Raw genomic sequence first — 13096 nt, 5'->3', positions numbered from 1 at the left:
GTTGTTAAAATGGCTATACTGCCTAAGGCAATTTATAGATTAAATGATATTCCTATTAAAAAGCCAATGACATTCTTCACAGAACTAGAAAAAACTTTTAAAATTCATATGAAACCCTTGTCCCCGCCCCCTGCCCTCACCACAGAAAAAGTCCACATAGCCAAGGCATTTAAAGAATAAAGCTGGATGAATCACACTACCCAACTTCAAACTATACTACAGGGCTTCAGTAACCAAAACAGCATGGTTCTGGTGCAAAAACAGACATATTAATGGAACAAAATAGCCCAGAAGTAATGCTGCATTCCCATAACTATCTTTGACAAAGCTGACAAAAACAAGCAATGTGGAAAGGACTTTCTATTCAAAATAGTGCTGGGGTAATTGGCTAGCCATATGCAAAAGATTGAAACCAGACCCCTTCCTTACACCATATACAAAAATTAACTCAAGATGGATTAAAGATAAATGTAAAACACAAAACTATAAAAACTCTACATGACAATCTAAGCAATGCCATTCTGGCCATGGGAACAGGCAAAGATTTAATGATGAAGACACCAAAAGAAGTTGCAACAGAAGCAAAGATAGATAAATGGGATCTAGGTAAACAAGGGATCTTCTGCACAGCAAAAGAAACTACCAACAGAATAAACAGACAACCCATAAAATGGAAGAAAATTTTAAAACCATGCCTCTGACAAGGTCTAATATCCAGTATCTATAAGGAACTTAAACTAATTTACAAGAAAATAACAACTCCACTGAAAAATGGGCAAAGGACATAAACACTTTTAAAAAACAGACATATATGTGGCCAAAAAGCATATGACAAAAAGCTCAACATCACTGATCATTAGAGAAATGAATCAAAACCAAAATGAGATACCATCTCATACCAGTGAGAATGGCTATTATTAAAAAGTCAAAAAATGACAGATGCTGGTGAGGTTGTAGAGAATAAGGAATGCTTATACATTGTTGGTGGGATTGTAAATTAGCTCAACCATTGTGGAAAACTGTGGCAATTCCTGAGAGACCTAAAGTGAGAAACACCATTTGACCCAGCACTAACATGACTGGGTATATACCCAAAGGAATATAAATCATTCTACCATAAAGACACATGCACTTGTATGTTCACTGCAGCACTGTTCACAATAGCGAAGACATGGAACCAACCTAAATGCCCATCAACGGTAGATTGGATAAAGAAAATATAATACATGTATACTATAGAATACTATGTAGCCATAAAAATGAATGAGATCATGTTCTTTGTAAGGACATGGATGAAGCTGAAGGTCATTATTCTTAGCAAAGTAGCACAGGAATAGAAAACCAAATACTGCATGTTCTCACTTATAAGTGGGGGCTAAATGATGAGAACACACGGACACAAAGAGGGAAAAAACACATACTGGGGCCCATCAGTGGGTAGAGGGCAGAGGGTAGGAGGAGGGAGAGGATCAACAAAAATAACTAATGGGGACTAGGCGAAATACCTGGGTGATGAAATAATCTGTACAACAACCCCCCCATGACAGAAGTTTACCTATATAACAAACTTGCACATGTACCCCTGAACTTAAAAGTTAAATAAAAAGAAAATAAGTTTCCTCTGAATTATTGTTTTTTAATTCTTTTTATCTGAACAATTATGCCTACCTCATCTTTTAAAAAAATTATTTATTATCTGTCTAACCCACAAAAGGTAAGCCCCAAGAAGTAAGATGTCTTCCCTGTCTGATTCATTGCAGAATCCCCATTGTCTAGAACAGTCTCTGCTATTAAGATATTACTGTTAAATAAGAAAAAAATGTAGAAGAAAGACTGTCAGTGCTAGAGGAAGTTAGGGTGATAAGGTTGGAATCTAGAAATTTGCGCAACAAGCCAGGTTCTTAGTTTTCAAGGGACTTGGACATTGAATATTTATAATAAAAATACCTAGATTCAGGCAACAGTACAGGGATGCTAAAAGAGATCGGAAGTATGGAGGTGTTGTCTTGGGACCAAACTGGAAAAACTTCCCATAGTATAGGGTATGGAGTATAACTTTTGAAGCCTAAGATCAGTAATGATGTCATGAGGCTGATGAGAATGAGGCTTAACAAGATGGCCAGGATTTCTTCTACCTTCAGGTGGAGGTTATTGCCCACTATTAAATGGGGAGAAGGGCTAATGAAGTTGGGGAAAAGTCAGGCACTTGCAGCATGAGGCAGGAGCTACGATTCCCAACTGCTATGGTAATGAGTTTCTGATAATCTAGACATAACCAATTTCTAGGATTAAACCTAGGAGACTAGGTCCTTCCCAACAGTGCCCACATTAAGTAAGGTTTACGTTTGAAAGCGATGACTTAATTTAATCCTGTGTGTTCTCAATGGTGCTATACCACTGGAACCTAGAAAATGCTATACCCAATGGCAGGGTGACACAGAGTTCCCACAGTATCTAGCTACCAATGTTGAGCAGGAAGTTCATCCCTCATGATGTCATTATTCAAATTTTTGTGCCTTATCTACCTTAGTATCAGTTTAAGAAACTTAATGAGGATGTTCTAGTCCAACTCAGAAATTAAGGAAAGCACATATCTGAAGATAAGGAATACTGTTTTAGAATAATGTAAACCAGGATGACTATTTGTAGATGAAAATACTCAGAAGCCATTCTGTCAGGAATACCTGGTTGGAGAGTGTCCTTATGCAGCATCCTTGGGGGCTCTTTTATAAGTTAGCTTAATGACAACAGTCCAGAGACATGTGGAAATTGTATTTTAAAGCCTATAGCCATTTTAGAGTTCCTATAGATAGGGTCTGTTGAGACATCCCCTCACAGGGTACAGCTTGTCTCATAGAAGTTATTTCAGCATTTTTCACTTTCTCTGACTTTCCCCTAGGTTTTCTGTTGTTATTGTTAGGTGTATATTTTGAAAATGACAATCAGGTTGAGGAAAAGGTCTATAGTGTATTTATGTCTGTGGGCTTAAATGTGGAATAAATATATATAATGCACAGTGGCTGATAGTTTGTGTCATTTATCTTCACTTGTGAAAAGAGATGGGGTAAGTCACTGATGACTGTTCCAGTCCTGATCCATCCCTCATCACTACACTCATGAAGATAAATGCCACATTTAAGGAAAGCACAGCTATCATGTGTCCTTTCAAACTGGAAAGTCAGATCAGTTAGAACAAGGGGTCAACCAGGTGCTGTTACTTAAAAATCAAGGAAACTTTATATGTACCATCTCCTACTCCATATACCTTGCTTTCTCCTGTTAAACTAGGGTACTTCTAGCAGGCAGAGAGATGATTTGGTAGCCTTTATCATTTCATCCATGTTTAGATATGCATTTAATTTAAACAAGTCATTTCCTGGTATATGCCCAGCATAGAGCTTTGCAGTGACAATGCACTAATTAAAAGAATATGGTCCCAGTCCTTATACTGATAAATAGTATCATGAAGAGAACCCTATTGAAAAACTAATAATAAAGTGGTTATCTATTTTCTGTGAGCAAGTCAAATGAGAAAGTAAGTGAGAACTGTTGAGAAGTAGTAATATTTAAGCTGCTGCATTAGAGAAAACAGTATGGACACTTTATCTTTCTATAATGTATACATGGCAGTACCACTAGATTTTAAGCTATGGTAAGGCAAATAGATGACTTCTCTGCTCTAGCTTGTGGACCCTGGTACAGGTAATCAATAGATAAGTCACCTTTATAACTCAGTAACTGAATTACCTATTCCAGTTTCAATTTTAATTACCCTTTCACAAATTGAATGTTTGAGGTTAGAAGATTTTTCATTGAAATAAAAATATTGGCTTTTTTCCCCTTGGTTGGGACATAAAAGTTTATATGACTAGACATAAACTGAAAAGGATTTCCATAGATCCTAGAAATTTGGCCAACTGGACATTTCTAAAATCATTATTTTTCTTTGGAAACTATTGTTTAGAATGATATAAAACTGCTCATAGTCACCAGTTTTTGACCCAGGAGGTGACAATTTCATGACATTCTCTGTAATCATGCTAATTGATTATATAGTTTAAATTTTGGGATATACTTTAGTTGTTTTGTTTCTGTACATAAGCTAATTTCACCAAATAAGCTATTTTGTTTTCTTACTCAATAAACATTTATTGAACACATATCACACAGAAGTTACTAGGGTATGCACCCATGGTATGGAATTTGTTGCCTGTCCCAACGGGGCATGCAGTCTAATGAGGCAGAAAGACACATGAGCAAGCAAGTACAATATGGAAACTAGCACAGTGGTTGATAGTTGCTCAATAAATGTTCTTTCTCTTCCCCTCACATTGGACATAGAAGTACAGTGTGTTAAAGGAACACAAAAAGTGAGTCTCTATAAATTTAAACAACCTTGGAAGGATTCATTGCAGAAAATATCTCCTTTTATCCTTAAAGTGTTTGTGTTAAAAGACTGTGTAATAGGCAGATCACTAGACTAAGGCTTCAAATATTTGACTTCTCATATAAACTCTTATCACATATTAGGGCTTTTTTTAAACCTTAATCACATTATTTAACTTCCTTTAACTTTTTTAACTGCAAAATGAAAAACTGTAATCTCATTTGCCTTTCTCCTATATTTGTTGAGGGTCAGATAGGATAATGCACATGAAACAATTTTTCAAATTGTAATTTATAATATTAACAAAAGATACAATCTTTATAATCATCTTCATTATTACTAGTCTTATTTTCAACAAGGCCTTTCAACAAAGTGCTATGTAAAAGATCAAGGAGGATTATCACCTTGATTTGTATTTTCCCAAGTCCAGGCTTAATTATATATTTGGGAATAAGTACCACATTTGGCCTTAAATAATCATTTTAGAAAAGAGGATGAATTGTTTAGCCATTAGTAAGTATTTCGAGCAGGGCTCAATAAACAGTGGATGAAGGGTCTGCTGATAGCAGATGGATAATTATGTTCAGCATTTTTTTAATGAAGGAGAATACAGAAAAATACATATAATTCAAAGAAATTAACTCTCAGATAATAATAATTCCCATTACTAGAGAAAGCATGATAAGCCAGGCTTGTTGGTTTATGAGTATCATCTCATTTCAGGTTTAGAACAACCTTTTGAAGTTGATTCTATTATTATCACTGTAATTTTACAGATGAGGAAATTGAAACCTAAAATATTATATTACTTTCTGCAAGTCACCAAATGACTATCTCTGATGACAGTATAATGATAGAATTATGAACTTAACAGCTCTACTTTTGCTGTATTTGTTGCAGCCCTGATCTGGCAATAGTCACCACCCCCAGGTTTATACTCTCTTTTCTACTTAGTAATCCCCATTTTCTCCAGAAAAGCCCACAAGGCAGGCACTCATCTCTCTGAGCTTTAGTTTCCTCACCTATGAAATTGGGCTACTGTTGGAAATTCATCAATGAAAAAAATAATATAAACTCTATTTCCTGGGAACTCATATTCTAGTTGGAGGAGAGAGAAAATCAATAAATATGTACATATTATCCCTAGTTTTGAGATGCTTTATCAAGAGAAATAAATGTTTTAAGCAGCATAGCCAGAGAAGACTTCTCTGAGCAGGTTTAGCAGAGCCCCGAAGAAGTGAGGAAGCAAAGTTATACAGGTATTTGCATGAAAGGTAGCACTATTGTCATGAAGGGCAGACACAGGTATAGGTCTCTGGGTGAAGGGCATTCCAGGCAGAGCAAACAGCATATACAAGGTCCCTGAAAAAGCACTGTGCTTGGAGAAACAATAAGGAGCCAGTGTGATGGTCAGAGTGGAGAGAGTAGGAGCAATAGTTGTAGGAAAATCAGATCAAGGAAGTAGAAGAGATGCAGAAAAAAATATTACTGGCCATTAGGGCTTTAATATTACTCTGAGTGTTGTGAGAAGACCTTGAGCACTGAGAAGGAATATGATCTGACTTTAATTCAAATAGGACTCCTCCACTGTGTGGAGAAATTAGAAGCAGAGAAACCAGATATTAGACCAGGCTATGGAATAAATATGAATAAATTATCCAGAGAGAAATTGGACCAAGACATAGCAATAGATGTGTCTGGAGAAGAAAGCAGAATACCGATATATAGAATTTTCAAAGCATAGGTGAGAGGAAATAAAGGGGATAAGGTGTAGAGGCGATATAATCCAAAAAGAGAAGGTATGAGATCAAAAAGAAAAAAAAGTTTCAAGGTAGACTTTGTCCTGAGCTGCTAGAAAAATCATTCCTGAAATGGTGCTTGGTACACAGTAAGAGCTGAAAATGTTTAGTTGTATGAATGAATGCAACTGTCATTAGAAAAGAAATCTTTGTCGGGTTAAATAGAAATGAAGAGTGTGATTGTAGACAGGTTGATTTTTGAAGCCTCCAAGTGGAGGTCTTGAATAAGCAGTACTATATACAAGTCTGCAAGAGATTTCAGTTTGGCCGTCTTCAGTTTATACGTGGTGTTTAGAAGCATTATATTATCGCCTAGAGAGAGAGTATAGATAAATAAGATGTCTACTGATTTGAGACCTGGGGTGCTCTAAGACTCATTGGCCTGTGAGACAAGACAACCAACAATGGATGTTCAGCAGAGTAATCACTGAAGGAAGAGGGGGGGCAAGGGAGTTGTTTCCTAGGATCCAAGTGCAAATGGTGTTTCAGAAAGGACTGAGTGATCATTATGCCAAATATTAATAATTTTTGTGTAATATGAAAATTTAGAATTGGCTCTTTGATTTAGCAATAAACATGTTTTCATCTCCTGCCTTTTCTTTACCTCTCTCCACACACCAATTGTCACCTACCAACTTCCTCTAAAGTTATTAAAATCCCAGGCACATTAAATTACAATTCATATTTCATATATCCTACTGAAGGGTAGTTAATCTTCTTGAAACCATGAGATTTGGGAAAGCATTTTATAAGATTGACCTTTTTTACTTTTTGGAGACAGAGTCTTGCTCTGTCTCCCCGACTAGAGTGCAGTGGCGTGATCTTGGCTCACTGCCACCTCCACCTGCCAGGTCCAGGTGGCAATTTTCCTGCCTCAGCCTCCTGAGTAGCTGGGACTACAGGCGTGTGGATGATTTTTGCATTTTTAGTGGAGACAGGGTTTTGCCATGTTGGCCAGGCTGGTCTTGAACTCCTGACCTCAGGTGATCCACCCACCTTGGCCTCCCAAAGTGCTATCATTACAGGTGTGAACCACTGTGCCCAGCCAAGTTATACATTTATTTTAAGCCTATGGACAGAAAAATCCACAGATTATCTCTAAAATAAATTTTGACCCATTCCGTTTTACTTGCAATAATAATGCCATTTGTGATTTATTGCTATATTCAATATATATATCTACATATATATCTATATATATATTCTCTCTATATATAGAAAAGCAATTTTATTTACACTGTCTGTTCCAAACAAAATCATCTAATACAGTAAAATTCCCAGCTGTGAAGCTTATACCGTCAGATTATACCACCTGCTAACAACTTGTTGGGAGTCAGCCAGAGCCCGGGCTTCACTCCTTCATAATCCTTGAAGATTTTAACATCTGCCTCCCTGTTGTCTCTCCATACTTACCCTGGATAGACTTCTTGGTGATTTCAATATCCATGTCAGTTCCTTGATCTTGATTATTAATTGTGAGGGAGGGATCTTTCTATCTGCAGTTGCTCTGGGTCTCCTCTTTGTACAGTCTGTACCAACTGTATTTCCAAGGTTGGAAGACCTGTATTTGTTGGAATTACAGAAAGTTTCTTTTACTTCATTATACTTTGTAAAATGTGAGCTCTAGCTCTTAGGTATCTCTTTGCTTTAAGTACTGTGTGTGGCCCTCAGTCTCAGATTCTAACTTTTATTCTGCCAGGGCCAAAGGAGTAGTGGGGTGGGATGAAAGATGTATAGGGAGCGGAAAGATTTTATATCTTTTTGGTTTGGGGATGTGGTGGTAGGGGGAGGGGGTAATATCAAATAGAGTTTGCGACAGATGCCTATGTCAAACTCTTAATATATTTGACTTTAGTAATTGAGTTTTCTATTTAACTCTTTCCTATCCATCACCATAATGCATTATATCTGAATTAATCTTATGAGGTGGTTCTTATCAGGACACTAGATCAGAAAGAAAATATAACTTATTTAAGGTCGTGTATCTAATAAGTCAGAACCAAGTATAGACTACATTTCTTCTGAATCCAAATGCATTTTTTTATTGGCATTAAAAAATGCATGGTTCAAAAGAGTGGTTAGGAGAGTTGCTTTGGCTTTCTGCCCAGGATAGTGTTAAAATACAGGGGCAATTCAATAAATGTCACCAGTGGTGTCTGTAGTGATGGTTGTAGTGGTGACAGATCAAGAAATGTGCTGAATTATTCTAATGGATGCTTTCTTTTCTCTCTCTCTCTCTCATTTTTTTTTTTTAGATTGGCAAACACACTGCCTATTTACAGCATAGAGACCCCAGTGGAGAGCTAGGTGGGTGATGATTCATGCTAAATCTTTCCCACAATATGCTGAACACTACAACTGCAGCTAATGTGAAGGGACTCATTATACACTGTCAAATCTGATAACAGCAACGACTGGCTTTGCTAACACGAGCAATTTGTGGGAAGTCCAGCTACTGCAAACCATTACTGAATTTCAAAAAATAAGCTGCAATATAGTAGAAAAGACATATCCATTGAGTCATATTTGCAAATTTCTTGTGTTTCTCTTTGCCAGTTTAGAAACAGCCTCATGTTTCCTGCTTGACTCCAGAGATGACTTTCCTTGGGATTCACTTATCTTGTGAGTGCCTCCTCATTCAGTCATATCTTCTGGGCTAAAAATTTTGTGAGGATTTTGGTGGCTGATGGACAGAACTGGAAATGTGCTTCTTCAATGGAAATATTTCTGAAGCTTCCTCTTCACACCACCATCCACCAGCAAACCATGCCATACACATAAATACATTTACATACTGTAGCACAGTTTCCATGAGTGGTACTTCTACCTGCAGAGAGATAAGATGAGGAGGCAGCAGGAGGCAGGAACACTGACTCTTTGCACTATAATTTATTATATCTTCACTAAACTGTAATCTACTTGAAGGCAGGAATCTAAACCTATTTATCTACTTAGCACCTATGAGCCATAGTTGGCCCTTTATATTTATTGGAAAAATTAATGCACTTCCTTTATAATATATATTATATTCCTTTGTAATGTAATAATAACAAAAACTTTATTATTAAGGCAGGAACTGGGGTTTAGCCTTCTTGCCTCCCCTGTCCCTCATACAGTGCCTAACACATAATGAGTAGAAAACTACGTTTGTCTAGTGAAAGAACAAAGGTAAAAATGAGTCCACCAATCAGATGGTTTCCTGCAGCCAAAGTAATACCTAAGCAAGGGATGTTCAACCATCAGAGACAGAACAGTGATGGTTTCAAATCATGTTTCTTCAGACCACCATGAATAATGCTCTAAAAGTAGTTGTTTATTTTGGAAGGCAAAAGCTAATCTGAACGCTTTTCTTCATTTTTATATTCAAATGCCTATAAACGAGAAAAACACCAGAGACCTATTCATTGCTCACAAATAATCTATGGGGCAATAAATGTGCTTGCTTTTCCAACTGTGCTGCACTTTGGTGCTATCTTGGGTTTAACTGAAAATATGCTGGGACCTTGGTTTTGTTCACTGGGCATGTGGGGGTATAACTGGCACAAGGCCTCTGAAGAATTCCCTTCTCATGAATGTCATTTAGCTAATTTGGGGTTTGCCGGAAGGAAATAATATGTAAAGTCCTATAAAAAAACAAGATGCATTTTATTTGCATGCAATGCACATGAAGTTAACAATTTAGAAAAGAAATCAACTTTTTATTTTGCCATACCTATTGTGTTGAATCCTAAATGCCATCAGTATGATAATGGTATTGTCCCTAACAGTCTCATGTTTCATCATAATTAAATAAACAGCTTGTGAATTGCAGTCCAAAAATGTCTGTGTTCCACTCCTAACTTAAGGGGTTTCCATAGAAACTGTGTGCAGCAAGTTTAACTGACATGTATTGGACTTGAGGCTATATGCAGCACTGATCTCTCTGATTTTCTCTCTAGCACTCTGTGTATGTCTTCTTTTCGTCCTTTAACCCTCCCAAACTCCTTCCCCCTCAGTTCTCGCCTCCTCCTCCTTCTTTTCCTCCCTCTCTTTCTCTTATTAGCAATGAGGAAGTAATTTGAACTTAGTTAGATTTAACAAATGCAATAATACTCAAATGGGCTCTGATACTTAAGTGTAATTGTGTTATTAGCTGGAAATGTTTTTCTTCAAAAATTAAAGAATTGGGAGTGAAGTTTTTACTAAGATAGCACACATTGGTAAGAAGGAACTCTTGCCTGTCACTTGAAAGTTTGTAGTCTATGTATCATAATCCAAATTCATATCCAACTATGGCCTGCTCTTTATTTATTCAACGCAGTCTGATATTTCTCCTGAATTCCTATTTTCCTCCCAGAGCAAAATAACACTGTGCTGACCATATTCCAGGAGAAAGCAGGAATTTACTTAGGAAAGATAAAACATACTACATACTGAGTACCTACTGTGCAACATATAGTTTGTTATGTACTTTTACTTATGTTTTCTAGTATACCATACGAAATTCACGGACAGATAGCATGTGGAAGGAAAATGAATCTGGAGCTGGTCAGGCCCACCACAGAGTGGCTGTAAAGCCTTAAACATGGTACTTAAGTGCTCTGTCTTGGTTGCTCAAAGACAAAATTGATAGGAGCACTTCTAAGCCATGAGGTTTGTCTAGGATTAGATGTGATACTACAGCTAGTATTATCACAGTAGTAGCATTTGTCTTTATCCTTTTAGAAATGAGGAAAACAAGTTGCCAAAAGAATATGTCATTTAGCCTGGACAACATAGCAGGACCCCATCTCTATTAAAATATTTCAGAAGTAGCCAGGTGTGGTAGCATGTACCTGTAGTCCCAGCTACTATGGAGGGAGGCTGAGGTAGGAGGATCACTTGAGCCCAAAAGTTCAAGGTTACAGTGAGCTATGATTGCACCACTGCACTCCAGCCTGAGTAATAGAGCAAGACTCTGTCTCTAAAAAAAAAAAAAAAAAAAAAAGTCACTTACCTAAATTTACATAGCTAGCAGAAGATATGTCTACACAGTATGGTTTCTAAAAGGAGGTGGATTTGGACAGCTAATTGTGTAATTTGAGTTAAGTGACATACTTACAGAGCATCTGGCTCCTCATCTGTAAAACAGGAATAATGTTCTTACTTCATGGGGTTGTTGGGTGGATTAAATAAAACTGTGTATGTAAGTTAGTGCCTGTCATATGGAAAGCACACCATGTTCTTTGAGCTCTCAGTCTCCTGCCCTCCCCTCACTTTTCTGATTTGTTTTGGTTTTAGTATGACTTCAAAATTTAAAAATAATTGATCCCCAAAGTCTATCTAATACTTCTAGTTTAAAATTATCTTACAATTCACAAACTATCTCAAGTTATCCAGACAACAATGTGAAAGGAAAGACAGATACTACCAAGAGATAGAGACCATCCTGGTCAACATGGTGAAACCCCGTCTCCACTAAAAATACAAAATATTAGCTAGGCATGGTGGCGCGTGCCTGTAATCCCAGCTACTCAGGAGGCTGAGGCAGGAGAATTGCCTGAACCCAGGAGGCGGAGGTTGCGGTGAGCCGAGATCATGCCATTGCACTCCAGCCTGGGTAACAAGAGTGAAACTTTGCTCAAAAAAAAAAAAAAAAAAAGAGTGAGAGAGATCTTTAATATAGTAAATGAGGAAACTGAGGCTTTACCTAATTCCCCAGGGTGCTTTTTATAATTAAAATTTGCAATTCCATTATTCTTAATTTGGATCCTATGTTCACAGGTTTTAAGGCTAAAACCCAATAGAAATTAACTCCTCTTTCTAATGTACCAGTGAGTGGAAGACACTTTTAGTCAAGAAAAAGGGAAGGAAGCAAGGAGAAGGTAGTCTCTTGCAATCCTGTTTCCAAGTCATTCTTCTTGGATCTGAAGAGACATGTGGAAATGTAATTGTCAATTTCAGGGATAAATGAAGCAATATGCTTTATTGTGCAGCAATGTGCCTAGTGTTGCTGGCTGGAGAAAAGGGATGAGGTGAAGAGAAAAAGCAAAAAAATTTTAAAAATCCAGATATCAATCAGAGATGTTGATTGATACATGGCAAATTGATTACTAGGTTACTAGGAAGAGAAAGTGAGACTGCATCAAGGACAAGAGTCTGATAGGGCATGATTGCTGGCAAAAGTGATAGTAACTATTCTCTCTCTCTCTGTCTCTCTCTCTCTCTCACACACACACACACACACACACGTGCCCACATGCATACATAGGTGTACAGGTTTAACCAGAATAAACACTTATAATTTTGTGGTTTTAAAGAGCTCATATTGAAGATAAAAATGATAGCTCAATCTTTTTTGTTGTTGTGTGCTTATACTTGCCTTATTATTAAAATATTGATTCTCAAGAAAAGCAAAAACAAAAACAAGAAAATTGATTCTGTGTAATCTCTGGAAGAATCTTAAGCTACTGTGTCTATTTTGTGAGTGCCAGTTCAGTTAAACTAAGTAATATAATCTCTAAAGCCAATTATCCCACCACACAGAAATAACAGTATGTCCTACAGAAAGTGTGATCAAGTAATGGTGCCACAGGCAAGGCCTCTGTTTTGGAACTCCCACTTTTACCCAGGATTCCCTCCATAAGTTATATGAGGCATAGCAGCATTGCCAAATTAGTGAAGCCGAATTTCTTCACTAGGTTTTAGATGAAAGTTAATTACAAATAGAAGTTTTCATATTTGTCTTCCATGTCCTCACAGGTCATCCTGGGATTGAAGAGAGTAGGTAAGAAAAGTGGGATGGATGCTGTAGCAGACATTTTATAGGGGATCAGGTGGTAAATATTTTAGGCTTTGCAAGCCATATAGTCTATCAAAACCACTCGGTTCTGCCCTTCAATGTAAGAGCAGCCATAGACAATGCTTACATGCATGGGTGTAGAAGTCGTCT

General features: G+C 37.2%; 1 protein-coding gene across 46 annotated transcripts in view; it reads left to right on the top strand.

Moving 5' to 3' along the window:
* The window catches only part of LRRC4C (leucine rich repeat containing 4C), a 1379884-nt gene that overhangs the window by 1346454 nt on the left and 20334 nt on the right, over positions 1 to 13096 (top strand). For 21 of the 46 annotated variants that reach the window (XM_035264275.3, XM_035264270.3, XM_078340866.1 and 18 more), the window contains 2 exons: positions 8442 to 8493; positions 8743 to 8808. The exons of 6 other annotated variants lie outside the window; for them this stretch is intronic. The gene's annotated coding sequence lies outside the window, so the exon portion shown is untranslated. The remainder of the gene's footprint in view (positions 1 to 8441; positions 8494 to 8742; positions 8809 to 13096) is intronic. 19 more of the 46 variants (XM_078340883.1, XM_035264287.3, XM_054240771.2 and 16 more) reach the window with 2 other exon arrangements.

The sequence above is a fragment of the Callithrix jacchus genome, chromosome 10 (genome assembly GCF_049354715.1).
Source record: "Callithrix jacchus isolate 240 chromosome 10, calJac240_pri, whole genome shotgun sequence".
Classification (NCBI taxonomy): domain Eukaryota; kingdom Metazoa; phylum Chordata; class Mammalia; order Primates; family Cebidae; genus Callithrix; species Callithrix jacchus.
Note: the sequence above shows the minus strand (reverse complement) of the source record. Positions and strands in the feature narration are given on the sequence as shown.